Source organism: Oncorhynchus clarkii, chromosome 3 (assembly GCF_045791955.1).
Source record: "Oncorhynchus clarkii lewisi isolate Uvic-CL-2024 chromosome 3, UVic_Ocla_1.0, whole genome shotgun sequence".
Lineage (NCBI taxonomy): Eukaryota > Metazoa > Chordata > Actinopteri > Salmoniformes > Salmonidae > Oncorhynchus > Oncorhynchus clarkii.
In genome coordinates this window covers 28,050,429-28,075,679 of record NC_092149.1, presented here as the reverse complement: position 1 = coordinate 28,075,679, position 25,251 = coordinate 28,050,429, and the positions used below count along the sequence as shown (strand labels likewise).

Genomic DNA, 25,251 nt, shown 5'->3' with positions numbered 1-25,251 from the left:
GCTACATAGCTTGATCACATTCATTTAAAAAAATACCTTCGACCCAGCACTGTCAGCTAAAATCAAATCCAACGCTGTGTGTCACTCTACTGTACACTCTCTCCTCCTCCTCCTGACGATGCTACACACATTAGAGTATAGTGTCCTACCTTACTTTTCTCGGTGCACCTGGGAAGGGGCCACTTACTAGGGAGAATGGGGGAGGGGTATTCTTTGTCTTTGCCTAGTCCAGTCAGTGTGTCCCCTCTGTAAAATACCGCTGACAGATCTTTTTTATAAATAATTATGATAAAACACAGGCTTAGAAATGAAGATGACTAATTTCAAAACGTGACATATTAGGGGGCCTTTGTGCCCCCGATGGTCATGACGCCACTGGCAGCATGCACAACTAACATAAATACACATCTTTAATGCCACTGTGTTTGCCCTCCATAATAGTTTTGGTGATGTGTGATTACTGTGTCTAGATTCCAAAGTTTAGAAGAAATTTAAATATTCATGTTAATCTGGTGCAAAACTCACCAGCTCTAGGGTATCATTATCTTACAGTACAAACAAGGTTGTTTTTCTCCTTTTGAAATGTTTCTTGTCGCAGATATTTTATTAAAAACTATATTCACCCACATCTTTGACATGTTAAAAAGGAAACCAAAGTTGTAGTTGGTATCCTAGTTTTTCACAGGTCCTTGTCGTCAGGGCTAGGCTGCTCTGTCAGAGAAAATGACAGTACTGTTATACAGTAGGTAGTTTAGATGTCATAGCCTAATCAACAAGCGGTGCTATTGCTTCCCTTCACCAGAGTTGGAATATCCTACAGGTTTGTAGCTTTTTCTGGTTTTGTCATTTTTGAATAATAAGGTTATCATATTATTTGTAACTCCTACCCAACCAGTATGCCCTCTCTGAACTCTTTTTACTTTGCTCTCTCGCTTTCTCATTTTCTACCTCCCAGAAACACACATCTCCGCTTTCTTATTACACAACCCCATTCAATAAGTAACTCAGGTCTTGCAGGCTGGTGGGTGATGGCTGTAAATGACTGGAGCTGAGAGAGGCGAGTGTCGGCAGCCCATTCCCTCTCTGTCGGCTCCCAAATTGCATGTTGTCCGGCTCTCATTTCAGCCCTGAAAGAGCCGGCGCTCGGTTAGCATGGCTAATGGTGCATTTAGACTAGGGTGTAATTTTATTTCCAATTTCCGATGGAGCTGTAGTTTTGTATTAAATGACGGGTGGTCTGCTTCAGGGCTGTGCTGGGCTGTGACGTGTGGATGGCTGTGTCTCTATAATGGTCTGCGGGGTAATGAGGGCAGAAATAGGCTCCGGCCCAGGACTATGGTCCTGTGGGACGTACAGTACAGCCTATACCTCCCAGCCCACGGTCACCCCTATGATGCAGATATTCCCTCATCCAGCTCTGCTGCCTCTCCAACTGTTCCAACACACTTCAGAACTGGCCCAGACTCAAGTTACTGTACTGTTTAGAGAAGCAACTGTCTTTTGAGTCAACTGTCTTCTGCGGAAGACGGCGGTACCATTATACTATCCATAATATTATATTGAATGGTTTCGGTTAGGAACCTGAGAGACCCCAGATGCCCTGGCACATCAATTGCAGTGGTTGAATTACTGTGATCTGTCCCTTCTGTGTTGATAACTTCCATTTTGAGATCAATATGACTTTTATAGTATATTTTTTGTAAGTGTAGAGGATTGACAGTAACCAATATGTCTGAGGTGACTTTGAAGTACTACCTACGGCACTGGAAGGCTGCTAGGGTTTAAATAATGGGCAGTGTGACTATGTTTGGCTTGAAGAAGCAACAGTTAATCTTCGCCTCCCACCCCCCAGCATATGGGACTTTGTTTGGCCCTGCACCGGAGTGAAGCACTGGACTGTGGCGTCTCATATTTCATATTGATGGTAGTTTGTTACCCATGGCAGCTGATGGGGACCCCATATCTGGCTTAGGGGCGAGTGGAAAGGGGGGGAATAAGAAAAGGAGGGTTTTGCAAGGCCGTGCAGTCTTCCACCCTCCCTGCCTGCCTGCTTCTGTTCAGCGAAGGGTTCCGGAACCCTGGGGAGTGAATTATTACCTGTCAGCCCCAGAGCCTCCCCATCATCCATAACCCAAGGCTGACACGGGACAGGCCTGTCCCAGCTATCTGCTGAGACCACCAGGCTTTGGCCTTCAGGTCTGGCCCCTCCAACGGACCATGGGAGAAAATCACATTAACATGTAGCATCAAGCATTACAAATGGTGGGTTTAGGAAAGCCTCGTGGCTTTGCCATGGCAGCTGAAGGGGGTCTTCAGTCATTGTCCGGGACCAGTAGGGGGAATGTACTTTACTGTGTTTCAGCTGTTTGCTCTTCACAATGCAGAAACTTGTTTTACTGAGTCCTCATTGCAATGCTAAGCTTCACTGTATTTGGTCATCATAGATTTGGCATGATTTATTGCATTTTCTAGTATTGGTTTGAATATCACCTCTTTTCATGATATCACCTATGTTAATTTCAGCACTCATACCAGGACCTGCGTGCCCAAAATAAATGTCTGATTTAATTGACTGTGTTCAATATTGACACTGTTTTATCCTATTAGCCCCATCAGTAGCAGTCATTTAAATACAGTCCTTGACAGGGCAGTAATTAGCTCTGATTCTAAAAAACAGGCGAGCGATGGCTGCCCTCCTGTCACACCGCAGCGGTTAGCACTGTACGGGTAATTATACCAGAGCTGGTGAGTGCGTGAATTTGGGAGGAAAAAGAGTTGAGTTCAACCAAAGGATAGAATGAAAAAAGAACACTCTGGACAAGTGACAGGCCTCGGTCCTCCTTTCCAGACTGGCTGTCTTCCTGTGGTTTTATAAAGCGTTTTTCAGCAGTGTTAACCCCTTGTCAAACATGGTCTTAGGCTGCTCAGCTAACCTGCAGCAGCCACGGGCCGAGAATGCTGGGTAACTGTCTGGTTAAGCTCCATGAACTGAAGTGGAAGGGTTCCAGCAATTACAAGGGGAATGTAACCTGTGTCAGCAGTATCTCATTTATGTATTCAGGTCAGTAAAGGTTTCCCAACCCTTAAAAAAGTATTTACATGTGAAAATGTTTCATCCTACTTTATTTGTGTTATATTAGTATGTAAATCATGCTGTCAGAGTGGCTTGTCTATGTTTGTTTGAAACACCTTCCCAAATCACAGAATTACAATCTGCAGTTGAGTAATCCTTTTAGATTCCACTACCTCTTTGTCTTCCTCAAAAGAGATTGGCCACACACACACACACACACACACACACATACACACGGCTGTTTGATTAGTGTGACGGGAAGATTGTGCTCGGTACCCTCAGGGCTGGTAAGGGAGAAGAGTTTTGGGCAAGAAATACATCCTGTTGAGATGAAAAGTCTTTCCCTTTCATGCATATTTCATCTGAGGAGGTAGCTACTTCTTCATTTGCACATTGAGTCTCATCCTCCCTGAGGATTACTGAGCGATGACTAAAACCATTGCCTTTTTTAAACTCACATTTAACTGCAACACCCACAATCCCCCAGAGCCCCCAATGCACCATTAACAAACTCAAGGGCAATATTCAGGCATTGAGATACTATTATATGCATACAGTATAGAGGTCGACCTATTAATCGGAATGGCCGATTAATTAGGTCCGATTTAAAGTTTTCATAACAATCGGAAATCGTTTTTTTTTGTGCGCTGATTTTGTAATTTATTTTTTATTTTTATACCTTTTTATTTAACTAGGCAAGTCAGTTAAGAACACGTTCTTATTTTCAATGACAACCCACCCTCAGCTCGGGGGTCACCATCTTGCAACCTTACAGAACAACTAGTCCAACGCCAAAGCAACATGCCTCTCTCTCGTTGCACTCCACAAGAAGACTGCCTGTTACGCGAATGCAGTAAGCCAAGGTAAGTTGCTAGCTAGCATTAAACTTATCTTATAAAAATCAATCATAATCACTAGTTAACTGCACATGGTTGATGATATTACTAGTTATTATCTAGCGTGTCCTGCGTAGCATATAATCTCACTGAGCATACAAGTATCTGACTGAGCGGTGGTGGCAGAAGCAGGCGCGTAAACATTAATTCAAACAGCACTTTCGCGTTTTGCCAGCAGCTCTTCGTTGTGCGTCAAGCATTGTGCTGTTTGACTTCATGCCTATCAACTCCCGAGATGAGGCTGGTGTAACCGAAGTGAAATGGCTAGCTAGTTAGCGCGTGCTAATAGTGTTTCAAACGTCACTCGCTCTGAGCCTTCTAGTAGTTGCTCCCCTTGCTCTGCATGGGTAACGCTGCTTCGATGGTGGCTGTTGTCGTTGTTGCTGGTTCGAGCCCAGGGAGGAGCGAGGAGAGGGACGGAAGCTATACTGTTACACTTGCAATACTAAAGTGCCTATAAGAACATCCAATAGTCAAAGGTTAATGAAATACAAATGGTATAGAGGGAAATAGTCCTATAATTCCTATAATAACTACAACCTAAAACTTCTCAAATCAAAGTGATTTGATTTCATTACAACCTAAAACGCCTTACCTGGGAATATTGAAGACTCATGTTAAAAGGAACCACCAGCTTTCATATGTTCTGAGCAAGGAACTGAAATGTTAGCTTTCTTACATAGCACATATTGCACTTTTACTTTCTTCTCCAATACTTTGTTTTTGCATTATTTAAACCAAATTGAACATGTTTCATTATTTACTTGAGGCTAAATAGATTTTATTGATGTATTATATTAAATTAAAATAAGTGTTCATTTAGTATTGTTGTAATTGCCATTATTACAAATAAATCTTTAAAAAATTGTCCGATTAATCGGTATCGGCTTTTTTTGGTCCTCCAATAATCGGTGTCGGCGTTGAAAAATCATAATCGGTCGACCTCTAATACAGTACCAACAGGTATCAGTAAACTTGAATCAAAACACTTTCCCACTGGCTACTTGATGCAGGAAGCAACATATTTTGCCACAATCTTGTTACTCTGCTGCTCATCTTCTCATAGAATGCAAGTTAACGAAATAAGCCCTCCTGTAAATTGGTGCTGGCCACACATACACTTTATTGATTGGCGCAGTCCTAGTGGGGCTAAAGGTGCAGTGGTTTTTGTTCCAAATGATCTCTTAATCACTTCATAATGAGGGCAGCCTCCCTCGATCCTGCCTCATTGATTAGCTGCTCATGTTGAAACCGAAGCAGTCCGTCCACTTCACTTCACTAAATGTTTACTTTGGATTCGCTGGTGTTTGGGCTTAGCTATATCCGAAATCCTTATAATGGGTTAAGTTGATTTTGTTTCTGGTGGTGCATTCATGCAGTTTTTGTATAGTCTATTTTGGTGATCATGCAATGGATTTCACCATAGCTGAAAACCACCTAGTTCCTGCATGATTTCAGAATAGGTTTTTATTTTTAGGCTAGAAATAAAATACAAAACCGACTCTACTAACTTTGTTCCAGGAATTTTACATGTGGGTGCATGCTGGAGCGTGTTATTCTTGGAAATCGACCCACAATTTCTTAGCATGCAGGAAAGATCTGTTCCGCAGAGAGAAAATGTGTGAGGAGGACATTAGTAAAAGAGGGAGAGCGAGAGAGATTGGGAAATAGGCAGAGTAAGTAGGAGAAGAACATCAACAAAAATCCATCATTCATGCCACAAAATACATGTAATCCTTATGCATTTAGGGCCCGATGCAGATTTAGGAAATGTACACCTTTTTATGCACACCTTTCCTAGGCACTTCTCAGTAGTTGGTATTCAGACTTACCTTATGCAGGTGCATAACGGGCTTTTCAGGTGTGATTCCCTTGCGGGCGTTAAATCAATTACATTGAATCTCTGAAAAACCTCCCACTTGCTGGCCAACAGATTTTCTTGTGGAGTTTTCAATAGTGTTTTCAGTACATGTATCTAAAACCATCCCTTTAAATACTTTAACTTTTTAATTATACACTAGAATATACACTGAGTGTACAATCAGTGTACATGCTCTTTCTGTGACAGACTGACCAGTGAATCCAGGTGTAAGCTATGATCCTTCATTGTTGTCATCTGTTAAATCCACTTCAACAAAGGAGGCTGACACAATTGTACAGTTAGTCAACTAACAGTCAAGTACAACATTGGTGCCCAAAAAACAATAAAAGAATGCACAACTCATTGTACCTTGACAACGAATGGGGTATGGAGGTCAATGACCTTACAGAGTTCCACTTCTTTCAGCAAAAACAAGAAACTGTGCTTGCAGTGGGCTAAATGGAGAAAACCCTGAATACTGGAGAATCAGAAACACATTGCCTGGTCTAATGAATCCCGGTTCCTGCTGTTTCACGCTGATAGCAAGACCACTATGGAAAAGGGCTGCAGCTTTTCCTCTAGCTGGTCTAAAGGAAGATGAGTTTATCTTCCCCTCGCGTTGAGGCTCAAAGTTTCAAACATGTAGCTAACATCTCATGTTTTCTGGTCAAATGTTAATTCCGTTAACAAGGCTTTTTATGCACTCTGGCGAAAGGGGACGGCGCCGTCCATCTGACACGCTCACCAACCTCACTCGGGGCGTGACTACTTATGCACAGTTTATAGGAGATAGGAATGTGATTTTAGGAAGTATAAGAGAATCTATCTTAACAAAAATACTTTAACTTGGATTGTTTGTTGATCATTGCTAGACAGCCATTTTCAAGTCCTGCCATAGATTTTTTTCAATACATTTTTAAGTCAAAACTGTAACTAGGCCACATTGAATGTTCCTATGTCTTCTTGGTAAGCAACTCCAGTGTATTTTTGGCCTTGTGTTTTAGGTTATTAGGTGAATGTGTCGCCATGTCTGTTGGAAAGCAGACTGAACCAAGTTTTCCTCTAGGGGTTTGCCTGCTTGGCACTATTTCGTTTAGTGTTATCCTTAACAAAACTCCTTAGTCCTTGTCAATGACAAGCATACCCATAACATGATGCAGCCTCTGTCATGCTTAAATATACGAAGAGTGGTACTCACTGACGTGTTGTATTTGCCCAAAACATAATGCATTGTATTCAGGACAGTTTTTGCAGTTCTACTTTAGTGCATTATTGCAAACAGCGTACATGTTTTGGAATGTTTGTATTCTATTCTGTTTGTATTTCATTTAGGTTAGTATTGTGGAGTAATTATGTTTTTGATCCATCCTTATGTTTCTCCTATCACAGCCATTAAACTCTTAACTTTTTAATAGTCAACATTGGCCTCATGTTTCCTTCCTCTCCGGTAACTGAGTTAGGAAGGACGCCTGTATCTTTATAGTGATTGGGTGCATTGATACACTATCCAAAGTGTAATTTATAACTGCACCACGCTCAAAGGGGATATTCAGTGTCTGCTTTTTTGTGTTTCCCCATCTACCAATAGGTCCCTTTCTTTGTGAAGAATTGGAGCATCTCCCTGGTCTTTGTGGTTGAATCTGTTTTTGAAATTCACTGCTCAACTGAGGGACCTTACAATCATCTCTATGTGTGGGGTACAGGGATGAGGTAGTCATTCAAAAATCATGTTAAACATCATTGTCCATGCAACTTATGTGACTTGTTAAGCACATTTTTACTCCTCAACTTATTTAGGCTTTCCATAAGAAAGAGGTTGAATACTTATTGACTGAAGACATTTCCGTTTTACATTTTTAATACATAATTCCACTTTGACGTTATGGGGTATTGTGGGGGACAATCTCAATTTAGTCTATTTAAAATTCTGCCTGAAACGCATCAAAATGTAGAAAAAGTCAAGGGGTGTGTTAATACTATCTGAAGGCACTGTAGGCTTATTTCTGTGGGTATTACTGATGGTGGCTACTGATATCGGCTAGTATTTAATATGATAGAAATCAAATATATATATTTTTAAATACAAAAATGTCCGGCCATATAATTAAATAATTCTAGAGTGCATACAACAACTCGGTAGCTTCGCAGCTACTGTCAGTGCGCACAGGGTTTCATAGGCTAGAGCCTCAGCTTGGGTATCCAAATTTCAGACCCACAAATGATGAAGCTTTTAAGGCCTACAATTAGAATTCTGAATAACGGCAAAGCTCTTTTATACGTCACTGTGGAAAAGAGTACGAAATACCTGTCATGTTGACATGCTTTTTAGCTTGCTGAAATATGACTGGTTTCACATTTGTCTCCATGGATCATAAGGTAAAATAGATCTAAAACAATTGTCATATGTACAATTCCCTTATCCAAACGGATTACTCAAATAGCTCTGTAAATTTGTAAAAGAAAGATGTTGTACTTGGAACTGACAGGTTCCTTGACCTTATTCATAATTTCATTTTGCGTAAAGGTGTTGGAATTATGACGAAATTAAGTCAACATCAGAATACAGTAGAAGTCAACCGATTATGATTTTTCAATGCCGACACCGATTTGTTGGACAAAAAAAAAAGTGTTTAGTATACCGTGGGGCAAAAAAGTATTTAGCCAGCCAACAATTGTGCAAGTTCTCCCACTTAAAAAGATGATAGGCCTGTCATTTTCATCATAGGTACACTTCAACTATGACAGACAAAATTAGAAGAAAAAAATCCAGAAAATCACATTGTAGGATTTTTAATGAATTTATTTGCAAATTATGGTGGAAAATAAGTATTTGGTCAATAACAAAAGTTTATCTCAATACTTTGTCATTGCCAACAAAGGGTATATAACAGAGGTCAAATGTTTTCTGTAAGTCTTCACAAGGTTTTCACACACTGTTGCTGGTATTTTGGCCCATTCCTCCATGCAGATCTCCTCTAGAGCAGTGATGTTTTGGGGCTGTTGCTGGGCAACACAGACTTTCAACTCCCTCCAAATATTTTCTATGCGGTTGAGATCTGGAGACTGGCTAGGCCACTCCAGGACCTTGAAATGCTTCTTGCGAAGCCACTCCTTCGTTGCCCGGGCGGTGTGTTTGGGATCATTGTCATGCTGAAATACCCAGCCACGTTTCATCTTCAATGCCCTTGCTGATGGATGGAGGTTTTCACTCAAAATCTCACGATACATGGCCCCATTCATTCTTTCCTTTACACGGATCAGTCGTCCTGGTCCCTTTGCAGAAAAACAGCCCCAAAGCATGTTTCCACCCCCATGCTTCACAGTAGGTATGGTGTTCTTTGGATGCAACTCAGCATTCTTTGTCCTCCAAACACGACGAGTTGACTTTTTACCAAAAAGTTATATTTTGGTTTCATCTGACCATATGACATTCTCCCAATCTTCTTCTGGATCATCCAAATGCTCTCCAGCAAACTTTAGACGTGTCTGGATATGTACTGGCTTAAGCAGGGGGACACGTCTGGCACTGCATGATTTGAGTCCCTGGCGGCGTAGTGTGTTACTGATGGTAGGCTTTGTTACTTTGGGCCCAGCTCTCTGCAGGTCATTCACTAGGTCCACCGTTAGGTCCACTATGTGGTTCTGGGATTTTTGCTCACCGTTCTTGTGATAATTTTGACCCAACGGGGTGAGATCTTGTGTGGTCTTGTATGTCTTCCATTTCCTAATAATTGCTCCCACAGTTGATTTCTTCAAACCAAGCTGCTTACCTATTGCAGATTCAGTCTTCCCAGCCTGGTGCAGGTCTACAATTTTGTTTCTGGTGTCCTTTGACAGCTCTTTGGTCTTGGCCATAGTGGAGTTTGGAGTGTGACTCTTTGAGGTTGTGGACAGGTGTCTTTTATACTGATAACAAGTTCAAACAGGTGCCATTAATACAGGTAACGAGTGGAGGACAGAGGAGCCTCTGTGAGAGCCAGAAATCTAGCTTGTTTGTAGGTGACCAAATACTTATTTTCTACCATAATTTGCAAATAAATTCATTAAAAATGTGATTTTCTGGATTTTTCTTTCTCATTTTGTCTGTCATAGTTGAAGTGTACCGATGATGAAAATTACAGGCCTCATCTTTTTAAGTGGGAGAACTTGCACAATTGGTGGCTGACTAAATACTTTTTTGCCCCACTGGATATATTATTACACACATTTTTGTAATAATGACGATTGCAACAATACTGAAAGAACAATGAACACTTTTATTTTAACTTAATATAATACATATGGTCTTTTGGATGGGTGTTCTTAAGGTGATTCCACAGGTTGGTGGTATTTTTTGATTTAGTCATTGCTGACCCCATGCGTACATCTTTATCACAAATAAGACACCTTGCTTTCCCTGGTGCCAATTCCATGTAATAGTCCCACGCTGGTGCTCTGCTTTTCTCTGCCATCTGTAAAACACACACACAGCTCTGAAGTGACAATGATACTGAAGAGTCTGATTAGGAGTCAAATACAAATACTCTCAACTGTTGGAATAAAAATAGAGTTTAAGTTACCTGTGATGAATGTTGAAAACAAAAACTGTAATTTCTATATGCAGGAAATCGTATTTTAATAATGGACATGGTAAGAATTGACTACCAAAGTGCGAGTCATAATTCCCATGACACCTTTTAGCAAAATCTGAAAAGCGGTTCCTTCATTAATTTATTCCATAGGATATTTTTAGATTCACTTAAAATAAGGTCTGTGTTTCGTGTAGGCTTACACCACCTGTGTAGATATCCATAGGACAAGGTAACTCTGATCAATATTGGCTAAATATAAGCAAAGATTTAAAAAATTGTTGAGTGGATTTATGAAAACATGTTGACAAACGTTACCTTATACTAGTGAGATTTACACATGTATCAAAACGCCGAGGCGGTTTAAGCCTGCACGAAACACAGACCTTATTTGAATTAGATCAATACATTCTCTATGGAAGACATGAACGGTAAAATAACGAAGGAACCCCTTTCAAGTTCAGCCGCAAGTTATTACAGGAATTATAACGCGTCGACTATTTCTCTCTAAACCATATACCTTTGACTATTACGAGCCTGCTGCTGCCTACCACCCCTCAGTCAGACTGCTCTATAATAAACACACAGAAATACGAGCCTTAGGTCAAATCCGGAAACTATCACCTCAAACAAAACGTTTATTCCGTTCCGTATTTTATCTAACTGGTGGCATCCATGAGTCTAAATATTCCTGTTACATTGCACAACCTTCAATGTTATGTCATAGTTACGTAAAATTCTGGCAAATTAGTTTGCAAAGAGCTAGGTGGCCCAAACTGTTGCATATACCCTGACTCTGCGTGCAATGAACGCAAGAGAAGTGACACAATTTCACTTGGTTAATATCGCCTGCTAACCTGGATTTATTTGAGCTAAATATGCAGGTTTAAAAATATAAACTTGTGTATTGATTTTAAGAAAGGCATTGATGTTTATTGTTAAGTACACATTGATGCAACGACAGTCGTTGATTGATTGTTTTTTATAAGATAAGTTTAATGCTAGCTAGCAACTTACCTTGGCTTACTGCATTCGTGTAACAGGCGGGCTCCTCGTGAGGCAGGTGGTTAGAGAGTTGGACTAGTTAACTGTAAGGTTGCAAGATTGGATCCCCTGAGCTGACAAGGTAAAAATCTGTCATTCTGCCTCGTTCCTAGGCCGTCATTGAAAATAAGAATGCGTTCTTAACTGACTTGCCTAGTTAAATAAAGATTAAAGGTGTAAAATATTTTAAAATCGGCACCCAAAAATACTGATTTCCGATCGCAATAACTTGAAATCGGCCCTAATTAATCGGTCGACCTATAGAATACAGTGTGTCTGTGAACACCTCTGCCACACCTTCATTTCTTTGATCTCTACCCCAAATGAATAGTAGCTGAATAGCATGCTTTTCTTAGGTATAACATCAGAATACGGATATAGAGAAAAGTGCATAAAAATAAAATGTAAGTTCCATTTACGCGTGCTTAACTTTGGTCGGAATTCCCCCCATTTGTCTTTGTTTGTGTTCTTAGAATCTGGGGCACAGTTATTGTGTCTGTTGTCACAGATATAGCTTATACTGTAAAGCAATAACTGCATGGGAAAAAATCTATGTAGAGTACAGCTACTGCAGAACCTATTCTAGAGAGTCATGATCATGTTCATGATCATGATCTAACCTATTCTAGAGAGTCATGATCATGTTCATGATCATGATCTAACCTATTCTATAGAGTCATGATCATGTCTCAAAGTAGTTTATTGCAGTTTTTGGAAATTAGGATTTTTATGGGCCCGAAACGTGAAATGAAGCAGGAAATTAAAAACCTAAGCTTGTTTTTCCCGCTTAAAGCCGCTGCTTCATGCAGTGATGCCTCATTCAGGCTCTACACGCACTCTAAAAGTGAATGGTATTAATTTACACAAAAGTGTTTTCATTAAACCGCTTAGTTTTTTTTCTTTGTTGAATGGTATCATGCGACTATTGAAAAATAAATATGCTAGTCTCACACATTGGTGTTATATGACATGCATACTGCCAATTGGATTTTTATTAGCTTGTTCAAAACCCTGCATTGAATTCCCCAACTATCCATAAATAGCTGTCTTGTTCGACCTTGTTACTGAAAACTTGGCCGGGGTCTATCAAGACTTTACTTGACATGTAAGCACTTAGGTAAGGGATGACAATGGATTGCATTCAAGTGTCTGCTAGTCCTCGCTTTGTTTAACGTCAATGTGTGTGTGTTTCTGCATGTGTATGTGTTGGTTTTTGCAGAATAGGTCTACATCTCTGGGTGGTGATAATGCGAACAGTCGTTTGGTTTGGACGAGGTGCAAGATTAGTTCAGTAACAGACTTCTATCGCTCTCATTTTCCTGGGTTTCTCAGAACTCCAGCCCCTTTCGCCTGAATCAGGGTTATTTTTAAACCGTTCTGTGGGGGTAGAGGTCCAGGGAGTTAGTGTCAAATAATTCTACCCAGGGCACCCGGCCAGGGTGTGTACAATTGACCCCCCCCCCCCCCCCCCGCCCTCCTTTTCACTGCAATTGTCCGATTTCATGGGTGTGCCAGTTAGCCTAGAGAGGTCATGTGGGACGCTAGCGTCCCATCTGGCCAACTTCCAGTGAGATTGCAGAGCTCCAAATTCAAATACAGAAATGCTCATTATAAAAATTCAGAAAACAAAACATATTTTACATAGGTTTAAAGATTAACTTCATGTTAATCCAACCACGGTGTCAGATTTATAAAATGCTTTTCGGCGAAAGCATACCTAGCCCAGAACATAGCCCACTTGACAAATTATTGCAAACAGTAACTAGCCTAGCAGAAGCGTTACAAAACTCAGAAATAGAGTTATAATTAATCCCTTACCTTTGGTGATCTTCATATTGTGGAACTCAGAAGACATTCATTTACTCAATAAATTTTCCTTTTGTTCGATTAACTTCTTGCTCCTACTTGAGACGCAGATGTCTCAAGTAGACACCTGGAAATGCAAATGCGCTACGCTAAATGCTAAATGTACTCGTTAAAACTCAAACGTTCATCAAAATTCACATGCAGGGTATTGAATTAAAGCTACACTCGTTGTGAACCTAGCCAACAAGTCAGATTTTTAAAATGCTTTTCGGCGAAAGCATGAGAAGCTATTATCTGATAGCATGCAACACCCCAAAATGCCTGAATGCGATGTAAACAAAGATATAGCTTAGCCGGCGCTACACAAAACGCAGAAATAAAATATAAAACATTCATTACCTTTGACGAGCTTCTTTCTTGGCACTCCTATATGCCCCATAAACATCACTATTGGGTCTTTTTTTCGTTTAAATCGGTCCATATATACCCCAAATAGCTTTCTATGGAAGCTGTGTCATTCAGAAAAAAACATTGTTTTTAAACGCTGCGTCATTTTTTAAAATTAAAAAAGTTGACGATAAACTTTCACAAAACACTTCGAAATACTTTTGTAATCCAACTTTAGGTATTAGTAAACGTTTATAATCTATCAAAATGATTACAGGGCGATGTATATTCAATAGCTCCTCGTTTTCAAATCAATGGCTGCCAATGTGCACATTCAAAACATCCTGGTGGAGACCGGAAGAAATTGAATCCAGTTAGTTGGATTTACCAAGAAGAAAGTCCCTGGAAAATGACGACAATGGCGACATCGTGTGGAATCTGTAGGAATTGCATGCAGGTCGATAATTAATTTTGTGCCCTTTTAACAACCCATGAAAGTGACGCATGGAAATAATTTTTAGCTTTCAGAGAGCAGTTTTTCTTGCGCTTTTCGATGAAACACACGATCTGTTATAGTCACAGCCGTGATTTAACCAGTTTTAGAAACTTCAGAGTGTTTTCTATCTACACATACTAATCATATGCATATACTATATTCCTGGCATGAGTAGCAGGACGCTGAAAAGTTGCGCGATTTTTAACAGAATGTTTGAAAAAGGAGGGGGTAGACTTAAGAGTTTTTAAGTCGCTTTATATCCAAAAACCTCAGTTTTAGTTTGCGTTTTCTTCAGTAAAAAAATCCAAATCCAAATTGTATCCGTAAAGTTCATAGAAACATGTCAAACAATGTTTGTATTCAACCCTCAGATTGTTAGCCTAAATGATCTATAATATTCCAACCGGACAATAACGTCGTCAATATAAAAGGTTAAATTAGAAATGCACTCTCTCGGGATTGAGCATGAAAAAGCTCTGTGACACGTCAGCGTCCACTCATTCAGACTGGTCTTACTCCCTCATTTATAAGAATACAAGCCTGAAACAATTTCTGAAGACTTTTGACATCTAGTGGAAGGCATAGGAACTGCAAATTGAGTCCTAAGTCAATGGATACTGTAATGGCATTGAATAGAAAACTTCAAAACCCCCCAAAAAATACTTCCTGAATGTATTTTTCTCAGGTTTTTGCCTGCCAAAACAGTTCTGTTATACTCAGACACTATTTTAACAGTTTTGGAACCTTTAGTGTTTTCTATCCAAATTTACCAGTTATATTCATATCATATCTTCTGGGTCCGAGTAGCAGGCCGTTTAATTTGGGCATGCTTTTCATCCAAAATTCCGAAAGCTGCCCCCTGCCCAAGAGAGGTTAACTATGTGGTGACTCATACATGCAGCTGTGTGTGTGTGTGGTGGGTGTTTGCGTGTTATAACAGCTGTTACGATGTTTACTATGTGTTTAGTCTTTTACACAAATACAGTAAACATATTTGTGTTGACACACACAAACGCACTCCTACAGGTTCTCTTTCTCCTGCCCAGTGCCTCCAAGGCGTCTTCATTTGATCCTCCTTTATTGCTTTCCCACATTATCTCTCTGCCTCGACCAGTCTCTCCCCGAGGGGCAATCACTGGTGACGGACGGTATGAAAGACAACTCAAGGTAAACAAGTCTCCAACTGCAGAGCCTGATACTGCTTTACTGCCTCGTCTCAGAGAGATGAGAGAGAGGTACAGTAAACCGGGTATGTCTTTAGTCACCTAATTTGAAAGGACCCAAATAGCCACCACAGCGGAAATGACCCCTACCTCCCACTGTCACACTCTAAACATGGTTCCATTACCTACTACTATAATCACAGTCTGTGTCCGTGACTATTTTAGATGGTTACAAAAAAGGTTCCAAAGGTTTGTCACAGCGAAATGCTTGTGCTTCTAGTTCCCACAGTGCAGTAGTATCTAACAATTCCCCAGCAACTACCTAATACACACAAATCTAAAGGGATTAATGAGAATATGTACATATAAGTATATGGATGAGCGATGGCTGAGCGGCATAGGCAAGGTGCAATAGACGGTATAAAATACAGTATACATGCGATATGAGTCATGTAAGATATGTAAACATTATTTAGAGTGGCATTGTATAAAATGACTAGTGATCCATTTATTAAAGTGGCCAGTGAAGGGGTCTCAATGTAGGCAGCAGCCTCTCTGAGTTAGTGATTGCTGTTTAGCAGTCTGATGGCCTTGAGATATAAGCTGTTTTTTAGTCTCTCGGTCCCAGCTTTGGTGCACCTGTACTGACCTCACCTTCTGGATGGTAGTGGTGTGAACAGGCAGTGGCTCGGTTGGTTGATGTCCTTGATGATCTTTTTGGCCTTCCTGTGACATCGGGTGCTGTAGTTGTCATGGGGGGCAGGTAGTTTGCCCCCGGTGATGCGTTGTGCAGACCGCACCACCCGCTAGAGAGCCTTGCTGTTGAGGGTGGTGCATTTGCCGGACCAGGCTGTGATACAGCCCGACAGGATGCTCTCGATTGTGCATCTGTAAAAGTTAGTCAGGGTTTTTGGGTGACAAGCCAAATTTCTTCAGTCTCCTGAGGTTGAAGAGGCGCTGTTGCGCTGCCTTCACCACACTGTCTGTGTGGGTGGACCTTTTCAGTTTGAAGTTCTTCGCCGTACATATCACAGATAAACTTTCCACCTCCATTACTGTCCCTTCGATGTGGATAGGGGGGTGCTCCCTCTGCTGTTTCCTGAAGTCCACGATCATCTCATTTGTTTTGTTGATGTTGAGTGAGAAGTTCTTTTCCTGACACCATACACCGTGTGCCCTCACCTCCTCCCTGTAGGCTGTCTCGTCGTTGTTTGTAATCAAGCCCACTACTGTTGTGTCGTCTGCTAACTTGATGATTGAGTTGGAGGCGTGCATGGCCACGCAGTTGTGGGTGAACAGGGAGTACAGGAGGGGGCTGAACGCACACCCTAGTGGAGCCCCAGTGTTGAGGGTCAGTGAAGTGGAGGTGTTGTTTCGTACTTTCACCACCTGGGGGCATGGCTGAGACCCAGGGCCTCCAGCTTGATGATGAGCTTGGAGGGTACTATGGTGTTGAATGCTGAGCTGTAGTCAATGAACAGCATTCTTCCATAGGTATTCCTTTTGTCCAGATGGGATAGGTCTCATCTAACCAGCAAGCCACCACAATAAACTACACATCTCTATAGTTTGTCCCATTTGGTCTTTCCTTTTTCTCAGTCGGAACACTTCTGAGGTGCTAATGGAGTCGTAATGGAGAGAGACAGACTGAGCTCTGAGGAACATGTATGGGACAATCAGGTCAGTGATTGCATTGAGGCGACCATTCACACACAAGACCTTTTTAATTATGTTATTTTAATTAACCAGTGAGCATTATGTCTATGTCCATTTGTCTACCCACTCGCCTTGGCAGACTAGGCTGAATACGCAGGCATTGTGTTCACTTGGCTTCCGAGGTCCCTGCCTCCTACCATATTTTCCATTCAGTCAAATCAATTTTTTTCTCTTTTAGATTAGCATGATAATACCCCACGGGGGGAGGATGGTGAGGTGTCAGCACAGGGTTGCTAATCACATTAACCGTGTGCACCGCCTGGTATTATTATACTAAATGCACCATCGGTTAAACTAACAGTCTGAATTCCGGCATTATTCTCCAATATCAATGGGGTAAGATAGGGGGAAGGAGCACAATGGCAAATTGTGGGCTATGTGTTGCTCCCTGGTGTCCACACTATTGTTCCATGGATCTTTCCCCAGTGTAATTATGCTATGCTAATACCCTCCCCTTGGTCCCCAGTTATACCTGCAGCAGGGTTGTTCAGCCTTGCAGATTAGACTGTCGTGTTATTGTAGATGGAGTGAAACTAGAGCAACGATTAAATAAAAAATAAACTCCTCCAGTGCCTCCTCTGAAACATGAGCATATCCTGGACTGTTTCTCAGACACTCTCTGTGGTGGTGGGGGTTTGACGGGAAAATCATTGGCTGAGCTTGTTGCCATGGTTTCAGCGTCAGGGTCAGGTGTGGGTCAGACCACCTTGATCTCCTCCGCTGGATTGATTGTGTTGGCCTTGACAGGGTTAGACCGCTGCTCCTCCCCTTGACACGAGGACTTTGTTAAAGCCTGACACAGGCAGCGCAGACAAACCTCCGTCATGGTCTGAGGAGAGCCGGGTGGGGTCAGGAGTTAAGGTGGAGTTGTGGCTTGATCTGAATACTGATTGATTTTCTTTGTGGTTATCTGGGGAAGGGGGCCATGTTAGGAGAGAGGTCAAGTCATGTACCCTTATCTTCTGTTAAGACAGAGTATGGGAATGTGGTGAAGGAATTGCGAGAGACAAGTAGTCACAACATGCCTCGCCATTTTGCTGGACTGTGTGTGTGCTCCTTGTGATTTCACTCTCACTGACCCACTAATAGACAGCTGAGAGGAGGAAGGATAGTTACAGGGTACTCTGTGTGCCCGATGAACATGTTCTTGGTATTTTGTAGATATGCTCATTTCTGTGGTCAGTTCTTTTAAAATGTTATTTAGAGCCGAAAAACTCCCTTGCTTGTCTTGCATTTTCTCCTAGTAAAGTTGTTTTGACAATGCAATGAGGTGACATGCACAACAGAGCTCTTGGGTTTAGCTTGAACTCAACTGATGATATTTTGATGATCTTTGAGTGTCTATATGTGGTCCTTCATGCATTTCTAGAAAAAGGGCTCAATTATGTGCACCAAGTTAGTCCCTTTCAAAAGTCTACATTTTAATTGACAATTTAGATGTCTCTCCTCTTCTCAAGTAATCGGAGATATCATCAACATTGTCAAAATAGAAATTCTGGCACACTCGCCTTTAGTAGTTTGAGGTAGTCCATGAGGTAGTTTGAACCGCAAAGCATTGCTAATATTGACTGTAACAGAAATTAGGGGAGCTTGAAACATATGCTTGAACAATTACCATTTTGGAGCCCCTGTATTAAACCTTCAAGGGGGGTTGGACAATGGCACCACCCGCAGTGACATGGTCGTCCACAGCTGTAGATGATCCTAATATCTTAATGTCGAGCCCTGGTCCTGATCCTGCACCCTGGTCCTGATCCTGAACCCTGGTTTTGCACCCTGGTCCTGATCCTGGATAATGAGCAGCTAAGTCTTCCCTCTTTAGTCTCTGTGATTTAATCAAACTACTACCAGGTCAGTGGAGGGAACACAGGGTTTGGAAGAAATCTGTCCTCTCCTAACCTCTATCCCTTTCCTTCATCTCTTCCTCCGCGTGGCGAGATCTGTGGTTGTCATTTGTGTTATTTTGCTGGTTAATGGAGGTTTTCTGGTTTCTTTGGAGATGTGGTATCTCTTTCACTGTTGAAGATCCATATTCAGAATCGATGCAGAATCGCACATGCTCATGTCAACACACGTTAAAAACTTCTTATGGCTAGGGTTTCCGCTAGCCCCCCCCCCCCCCCCCAACATTCCGCTGAAAAGGCAGCGCGGGATATTCAAAAATATTTTTTAGAAATATTTAACTTTCACACATTAACAAGTCCAATACAGCAAATGAAAGAAACATCTTGTTAATCTACCCATCGTGTCCGATTTTTAAAAATGTTTTACAGCAAAAACACAACATATATTTATGTTAGATCACCACCAAATCCCCAAAAAAACACACAGCCATTATCCCAGCCAAAGATAGTCACAAAAGCAGAATTAGAGATAAAAATGAATCACTAACCTTTGATAATCTTCATCAGATGACACTCATATGACATCATGTTACACATGCATATTTATCCACAAATCTCGGTTTACATTGACGCCATGTTCAGAAATGCCTCCAAAATATCCGGAGTAATTACAGAGAGCCACGCCAGATAACAGAAATACTCATCATAAACTTTGACGAAAGATACATGTTTTACATATAATTAAAGATACACTGGTTCTTAATGCAACCGCTGTGTCAGATTTTTAAAAAACGTTACGAAAAAAGCATACCATGCAATAATCTAAAACGGTGCTAAGACATAACAATATTTCTCCGCCATGTTGGAGTCAACAGAAATACGAAATTACATCATAAATATTCCCTTACCTTTGATGATCTTTCATCAGAATGCAGTGCAAGTAGTCCTAGTTCCACAATAAATTGTTGTTTTGTTCCATAATGTCCATTACTAGTGTCCAATTAGCTGCTTTTGCTAGCACGGTTAGTTCACATGTCCAAAAGCTGGCGCTGGTCCAGACGAACTCGGACGAAAACTTCAAAGTTATATTCCAGGTCGAATAAACTGGTCAAACTAAGTAGAGAATCAATCTTCAGGATGTTATTTTCATATATATCCAATAACGTTCCAACCGGAGCATTCATTTTTGTCTACAGGGTCATGGAACGCAGGCGATATCAACAGTAATGTGCCCAACCAGGAACTGGCATTCTGCCAGACCAGTGACTCATTCCCCTCCCATCCGGTCATACATCACACTAGAGGCTTCATTCCACATTCGACTGACTGTTGACATCTAGTGGAAGGCGTAGGAAGTGCGAACATATCCATATCTTGTTTGGATGTGAATAGGCGATGACTTGAAATTCGACCAGCCCCAGAATGTCCACTTCCTGTTTGGAAATTTGCCTGCCCTATGAGTTCTGTTATACTCACAGACATAATTCAAACAGTTTTAGAAACTTCAGAGTGTTTTCTATCCAATAGTAATAATAATATGCATATATTAGCATCTAGGACAGAGGAGGATGCAGTTCACTATGGGCACGCAATTCATCCAAAGTGAAAATGCTGCCCCCTATCCCTAACAGGTTTTTAACATGTAGGTGTGTGAGCTGCTTGTTTGTCCTTCCAACCATATATGGAAGCTTCTGAAAAGAGTGGAATGAAGTTGCAAATAAAACAAACATCCTGTAAAATGTTTCAGCGGCCAGAGTTGTACATGATTACGTACCAAGTTGTGATTACGAACAGTGGATTTTGTAACGGTGTTTACATGTTATCACAGAGTTGAGAGGAAGCCCAGGCTGGACAGTTTTGTTGCCTTAGCTCTGGTGGTGGACTCGTTCCTCTCTACTAATGTTACCCAATCAGAAAAGATTATGCTGGCACCATTATCTCAAAGCCCTCTCAGATCTTTTTTTCCCTTCCAATTCACATTTCTGTTTTTCCTTTTTTAGGTGTTTAGCTTATGCTACTCTTATGCTGGCTTGCATATCATACTTTTAGATTGAGGCGAGTTTTCTTATTGTTTAAGGAAAATAAGATTGAGCTCCACATGCGATATGGTAAGAGCCTAGAAAGTTTACTGAACCCTGAACAGATGCTTGCTTTTTCCCTTACTCCTGGAAAATATATTTTGAAATTGTGTTGACGAGTTGATCGCAGTGCACCAATCAGATAGGATCATGCTCGTACTAACAGGTGGCTTATTGATCTGTGGTGTTAAACTGTGCAACTTTCTCCTCTTTTCCAAAGGAAAATAAAATGCATAGTCCTACCCTCTAAAATAAATCTACTGGGCATTTGGGAGCAATTTGAAGTCTGGGACCTTTTAGTGCCTTGGAGTTAATCATGTTTTGCTGTTGAACTTGAAATGGAATTTGGGTTTCACTGCACACAAGTGCTGAATATGTTATTGTTTTGTTTTGTTCTTTCCCAGGCTGTGCTTTGAAATCTGAACTGATCCATTACAGCTCTTACAGATGGCAAGTACCAGCATTCATCGATCAACATTTTGCTACAGACCAAAAAAGAGCAAAACAATAGAATATTGGCCAGAAGCCCATGCATATCACGCAACCCACAAATAGGCTGTTATTGATACACTACAGTTTAGATTTTTTCTCTTGGTGCTCTTGGCCTTTTTCACTCATACTGGGGGCATAGATAAAATAGAAGAAAGTACAAATAAACAGAGCTATTATAGAATTTGAGACAATAGTGGAACCAGCGTTGGCATGTGGCTGCCAGCTGGTCTATTTGTTTTTTTTTAGTCCAGTGTCTTCTTTTTTTAACATGTCTTTACAGGTTGAACTACCTGTGTTTTTGGGGAACTAGGTCACATACACGACCTTGACCATTTGTCTAGGATAGATAAGGTCCTAGTGTTGGATTTAGGCCAATTGTCTCTAATCATGCCCTCAAAAATGTTAAATTGCAGATGATTTTGACCGACCAAGTTCAGTCTAACTATAAATAGCCACTGCAATGGGAGGGGAAATGCACTTTCTTGAGGCTCTGCTGAATCGACTAGCAGAAGGAATTTTCCAGAACAATGACCAGGTTAATGTGTTTACAAAATGTTAATTGTGATTGATGGCCCTCATGTTTGATGGCCCTTTACCTCCCTTATCTCACCTCATTTGCTCACATCGTATATAGACTTATTTTTCTACTGTATTATTGACTGTATGTTTGTTTTACTCCATGTGTAACTCTGTGTTGTATCTGTCGAACTGCTTTGCTTTATCTTGGCCAGGTCGCACTTGTAAATGAGAAACTTGTTCTCAACTTGTTTATCTGGTTAAATAAAGGTGAAATCATTATTTAAATTTAAAAAAGTTAAGCAAGGCCTTGTCCTGATTTGGGATTTCTGTAGTGTATGTTTTTGTGGCCAAGGACTTGGATAACCCTCATAATGTGCTATAATTCACAACATGAGCCATGTACTGCAAGAGCATGGACATGTTCTGCCATCATTAAAAAATTGGACCTAAATCTAGGTGTCAGCCTATCCAGAGGAACAAAATCACTTAGGAAACCAACAGGTTGTTATTTGTCACTGTTTGAAAGATCTCTTTGCCATATTGTCAGAGAGTGGAGAATTCAAAGAGAGAAATCCAAATATTTCTCAAACCACTCTGTGCTGAAAGGGGAACTGGCAAAGTGAAGCCTAATTCTCTTTAAGCAGATTGCCAGAACAGATTGTGTTCTGAGATGCCCTGTGATTTGGCCATCTCCAACTCTCTCTAGGATTTGTCAACAGATTTTGTTCATAATCTGCCCATTATCAATGTAAACTAAGTGCAATTTTGTTAACTTCCCTTTCTCTGAATAGAGAAGAACCTGTAAAGAAACTTGTCCTCTTCTGCTTTGTTAGTCAATGGTATTTCTCTTCTGACATTTTAAGCACAGGACATTTAAATCTCTTGTTTTTGCTGCTTGGGTCTTTCCTTTACTTCAATAATCCATTGTTTGCCTTCCACTATAAACCTGGCTATATTATTGAGAGGGGTATCGAACATACGAATCCTGCCCACGGGTGGAAAAAAAAGTAAAAAAAAAAATGTGTGTGTGTGTGTGTGTATGTATGTATGTATGTATGTATATATATATATATATAAGAATTTGAACGGTAGTATATATGTTTTGGAGTCACTTATGAATGTCCTTGTTTTTTTTAAATAAAAGCTAAAAAAAATGTCCATTAAAATAACATAAAATTGATCAGAAATACAGAGTAGACATTGTTAATGTTGTAAATTACAGGAAACGGCAGATTTATTTATGGAATATCTACAGTCGTCGCCAAAAGTTTTGAGAATGACACAAATATGAATTTCCACAAAGTTTGCTGCTTCAGTGTCTTTTTGATATTTGTGTCAGATGTTACTATGGAATACTGAAGTATAATTACAAGCATTTCATAAGTGTCAAAGGCTTTTATTGACAATTACATGAAGTTGATGCAAATAATCGATATTTGCAGTGTTGACCCTTCTTTTTCAAGAGCTCTGCAATCCGCCCTGGCATGCTGTCAATTAACTTCTGGGCCACATCCTGACTGATGGCAGCCCATTCTTGCATAATCAATGCTTGGAGTTTGTCAGAATTTGTGGGTTTTTGTTTGTCCCCCTGCTTCTTGAGGATTGACCACACGTTCTCAATGGGATTAAGGTCTGGGGTGTTTCCTGGTCATGGACCCAAAATATATATGTTTTGTTCCACGAGCCACTTAGTTATCACTTTTGCCTTATGGCAAGGTGCTCCATCATGCTGGAAAAGGCATTGTTTGTCACCAAACTGTTCCTGGATGGTTGGGAGAAGTTGCTCTTGGAGGATGTGTTGGTACCGTTCTTTATTCATGGCTGGTTTCTTAGGCAAAATTGTGAGTGAGCCCACTCCCTTGTCTGAGAAGCAACCCCACACATGAATGGTCTCTGGATGCTTTACTGTTGGCATGACACAGGACTGATGGTAGCGCTCACCTTGTCTTCTCCGGACAAGCTGTTTTACGGATGCCCCCAAGAATTGGGGATTGAAAGGGGCTTCCTCAGAGTCCTCAGCAGTCCAATCCCTGTACCTTTTACAGAATATCAGTCTGTCCATGATGTTTTTCCTGGAGAGAAGTGGCTTCTTTGCTGCCCTTCTTGACACCAGGCCATCCTCCAAAAGTCTTTGCCTCACTGTGCGTGCAGATGCACTCACGCCTGCCTGCTGCCTTTCCTGATCAAGCTCTGTACTGCTGGTGCCCCGATCCCACAGCTGAATCAACTTTGGGAGACTGTCCTGGCGCTTGCTGGACTTTCTTGGGCGCCCTGAAGCCTTCTTCACAACAATTGAACCGCTCTCCTTGAAGTTCTTGATGATCTGATAAATGTTTGATTTAGGTGCAATCTTACTGGCAGGAATATCCTTGCCTTTGAAGCCCTTTTTGTGCAAAGCAATGATGACGGCACGTGTTTCCTTGCAGGTAACCATGATCGACAGAGTTAGAACAATGATTCCAAGCACCACCCTCCTTTTGAAGCTTCCAGTCTGTTATTCAAACTCAATCAGCATGACAGAGTGATCTCCAGCCTTGTCCTTGTCAACACTCACACCTGTGTTAACAAGAGATTCACTGACATGATGCCAGCTGGTCCTTTTGTGGCAGGGCTGACATGCAGTGGAAATGTTTTTGGGGGATTCAGTTCCTTTGCATGGCAAAGAGGGACTTTGCAATTAATTGCAATTAATCTGATCACTCTTCATAACATTCTGGAGTATATGCAAATTGCCATCATACAAACTGAGGCAGCAGACTTTGTGAAAATGTATATTTGTGTAATTCTCAAAACTTTTGGCCATGACTGTACATAGATGTACAGAGGCCCATTATCAGCAACCATCACTCCTGTGTTCCAATGGTACGTTGTGTTCGCTAATCCAAGTTTATCATTTAAAAAGGCTAATTGATCATTAGAAAACCCTTTTGAAATTGTTAGCACAGCTGAAAAATGTTGTTCTGATTTAAAGAAGCAATAAAACTGTCCTTCTTTAGACTAGTTGAGTATCTGGAGCATCAGCATTTGTGGGTTCGATTACAGGCTCAAAATGGCCAGAAACTCATCAGTCACTCAAATGAAGGCTATTCCATGCGAGAAATTGCCAAGAAATTGAAGATCTCGTACAACGCTGTGTACTACTCCCTTCACAGAACAGTGCAAACTGGCTCTAACCAAATAGAAAGAGGGGTGGCAGGCCCTGGTGCACAACTGAGCAAGAGGACAAGTAAATTAGTGTCTAGTTTGAGAAAGATGCCTCAAGTCCTCAACTGGCACCTTCATTAAATAGTATCCGCAAAACACCTGTC

At 41.0% G+C, this 25,251-nt stretch overlaps 2 protein-coding genes across 10 annotated transcripts in view; one reads left to right on the top strand and one right to left on the bottom strand.

Moving 5' to 3' along the window:
- The window catches only part of LOC139392297 (semaphorin-6D-like), a 157,488-nt gene that overhangs the window by 2,636 nt on the left and 129,601 nt on the right, over window positions 1–25,251 (top strand). For 2 of the 9 annotated variants that reach the window (XM_071140202.1, XM_071140248.1), the window contains exon 2: window positions 21,337–21,382. The exons of 6 other annotated variants lie outside the window; for them this stretch is intronic. The gene's annotated coding sequence lies outside the window, so the exon portion shown is untranslated. Of the gene's footprint in view, window positions 1–16,893; window positions 16,975–21,336; window positions 21,383–25,251 lie in introns of all 9 variants that reach the window. One more of the 9 variants, XM_071140216.1, reaches the window with a different exon arrangement.
- Window positions 1–25,251, bottom strand: part of LOC139385358 (soluble guanylate cyclase gcy-31-like) — a 203,466-nt gene that overhangs the window by 141,404 nt on the left and 36,811 nt on the right. The gene's annotated exons all lie outside the window — the stretch shown is intronic.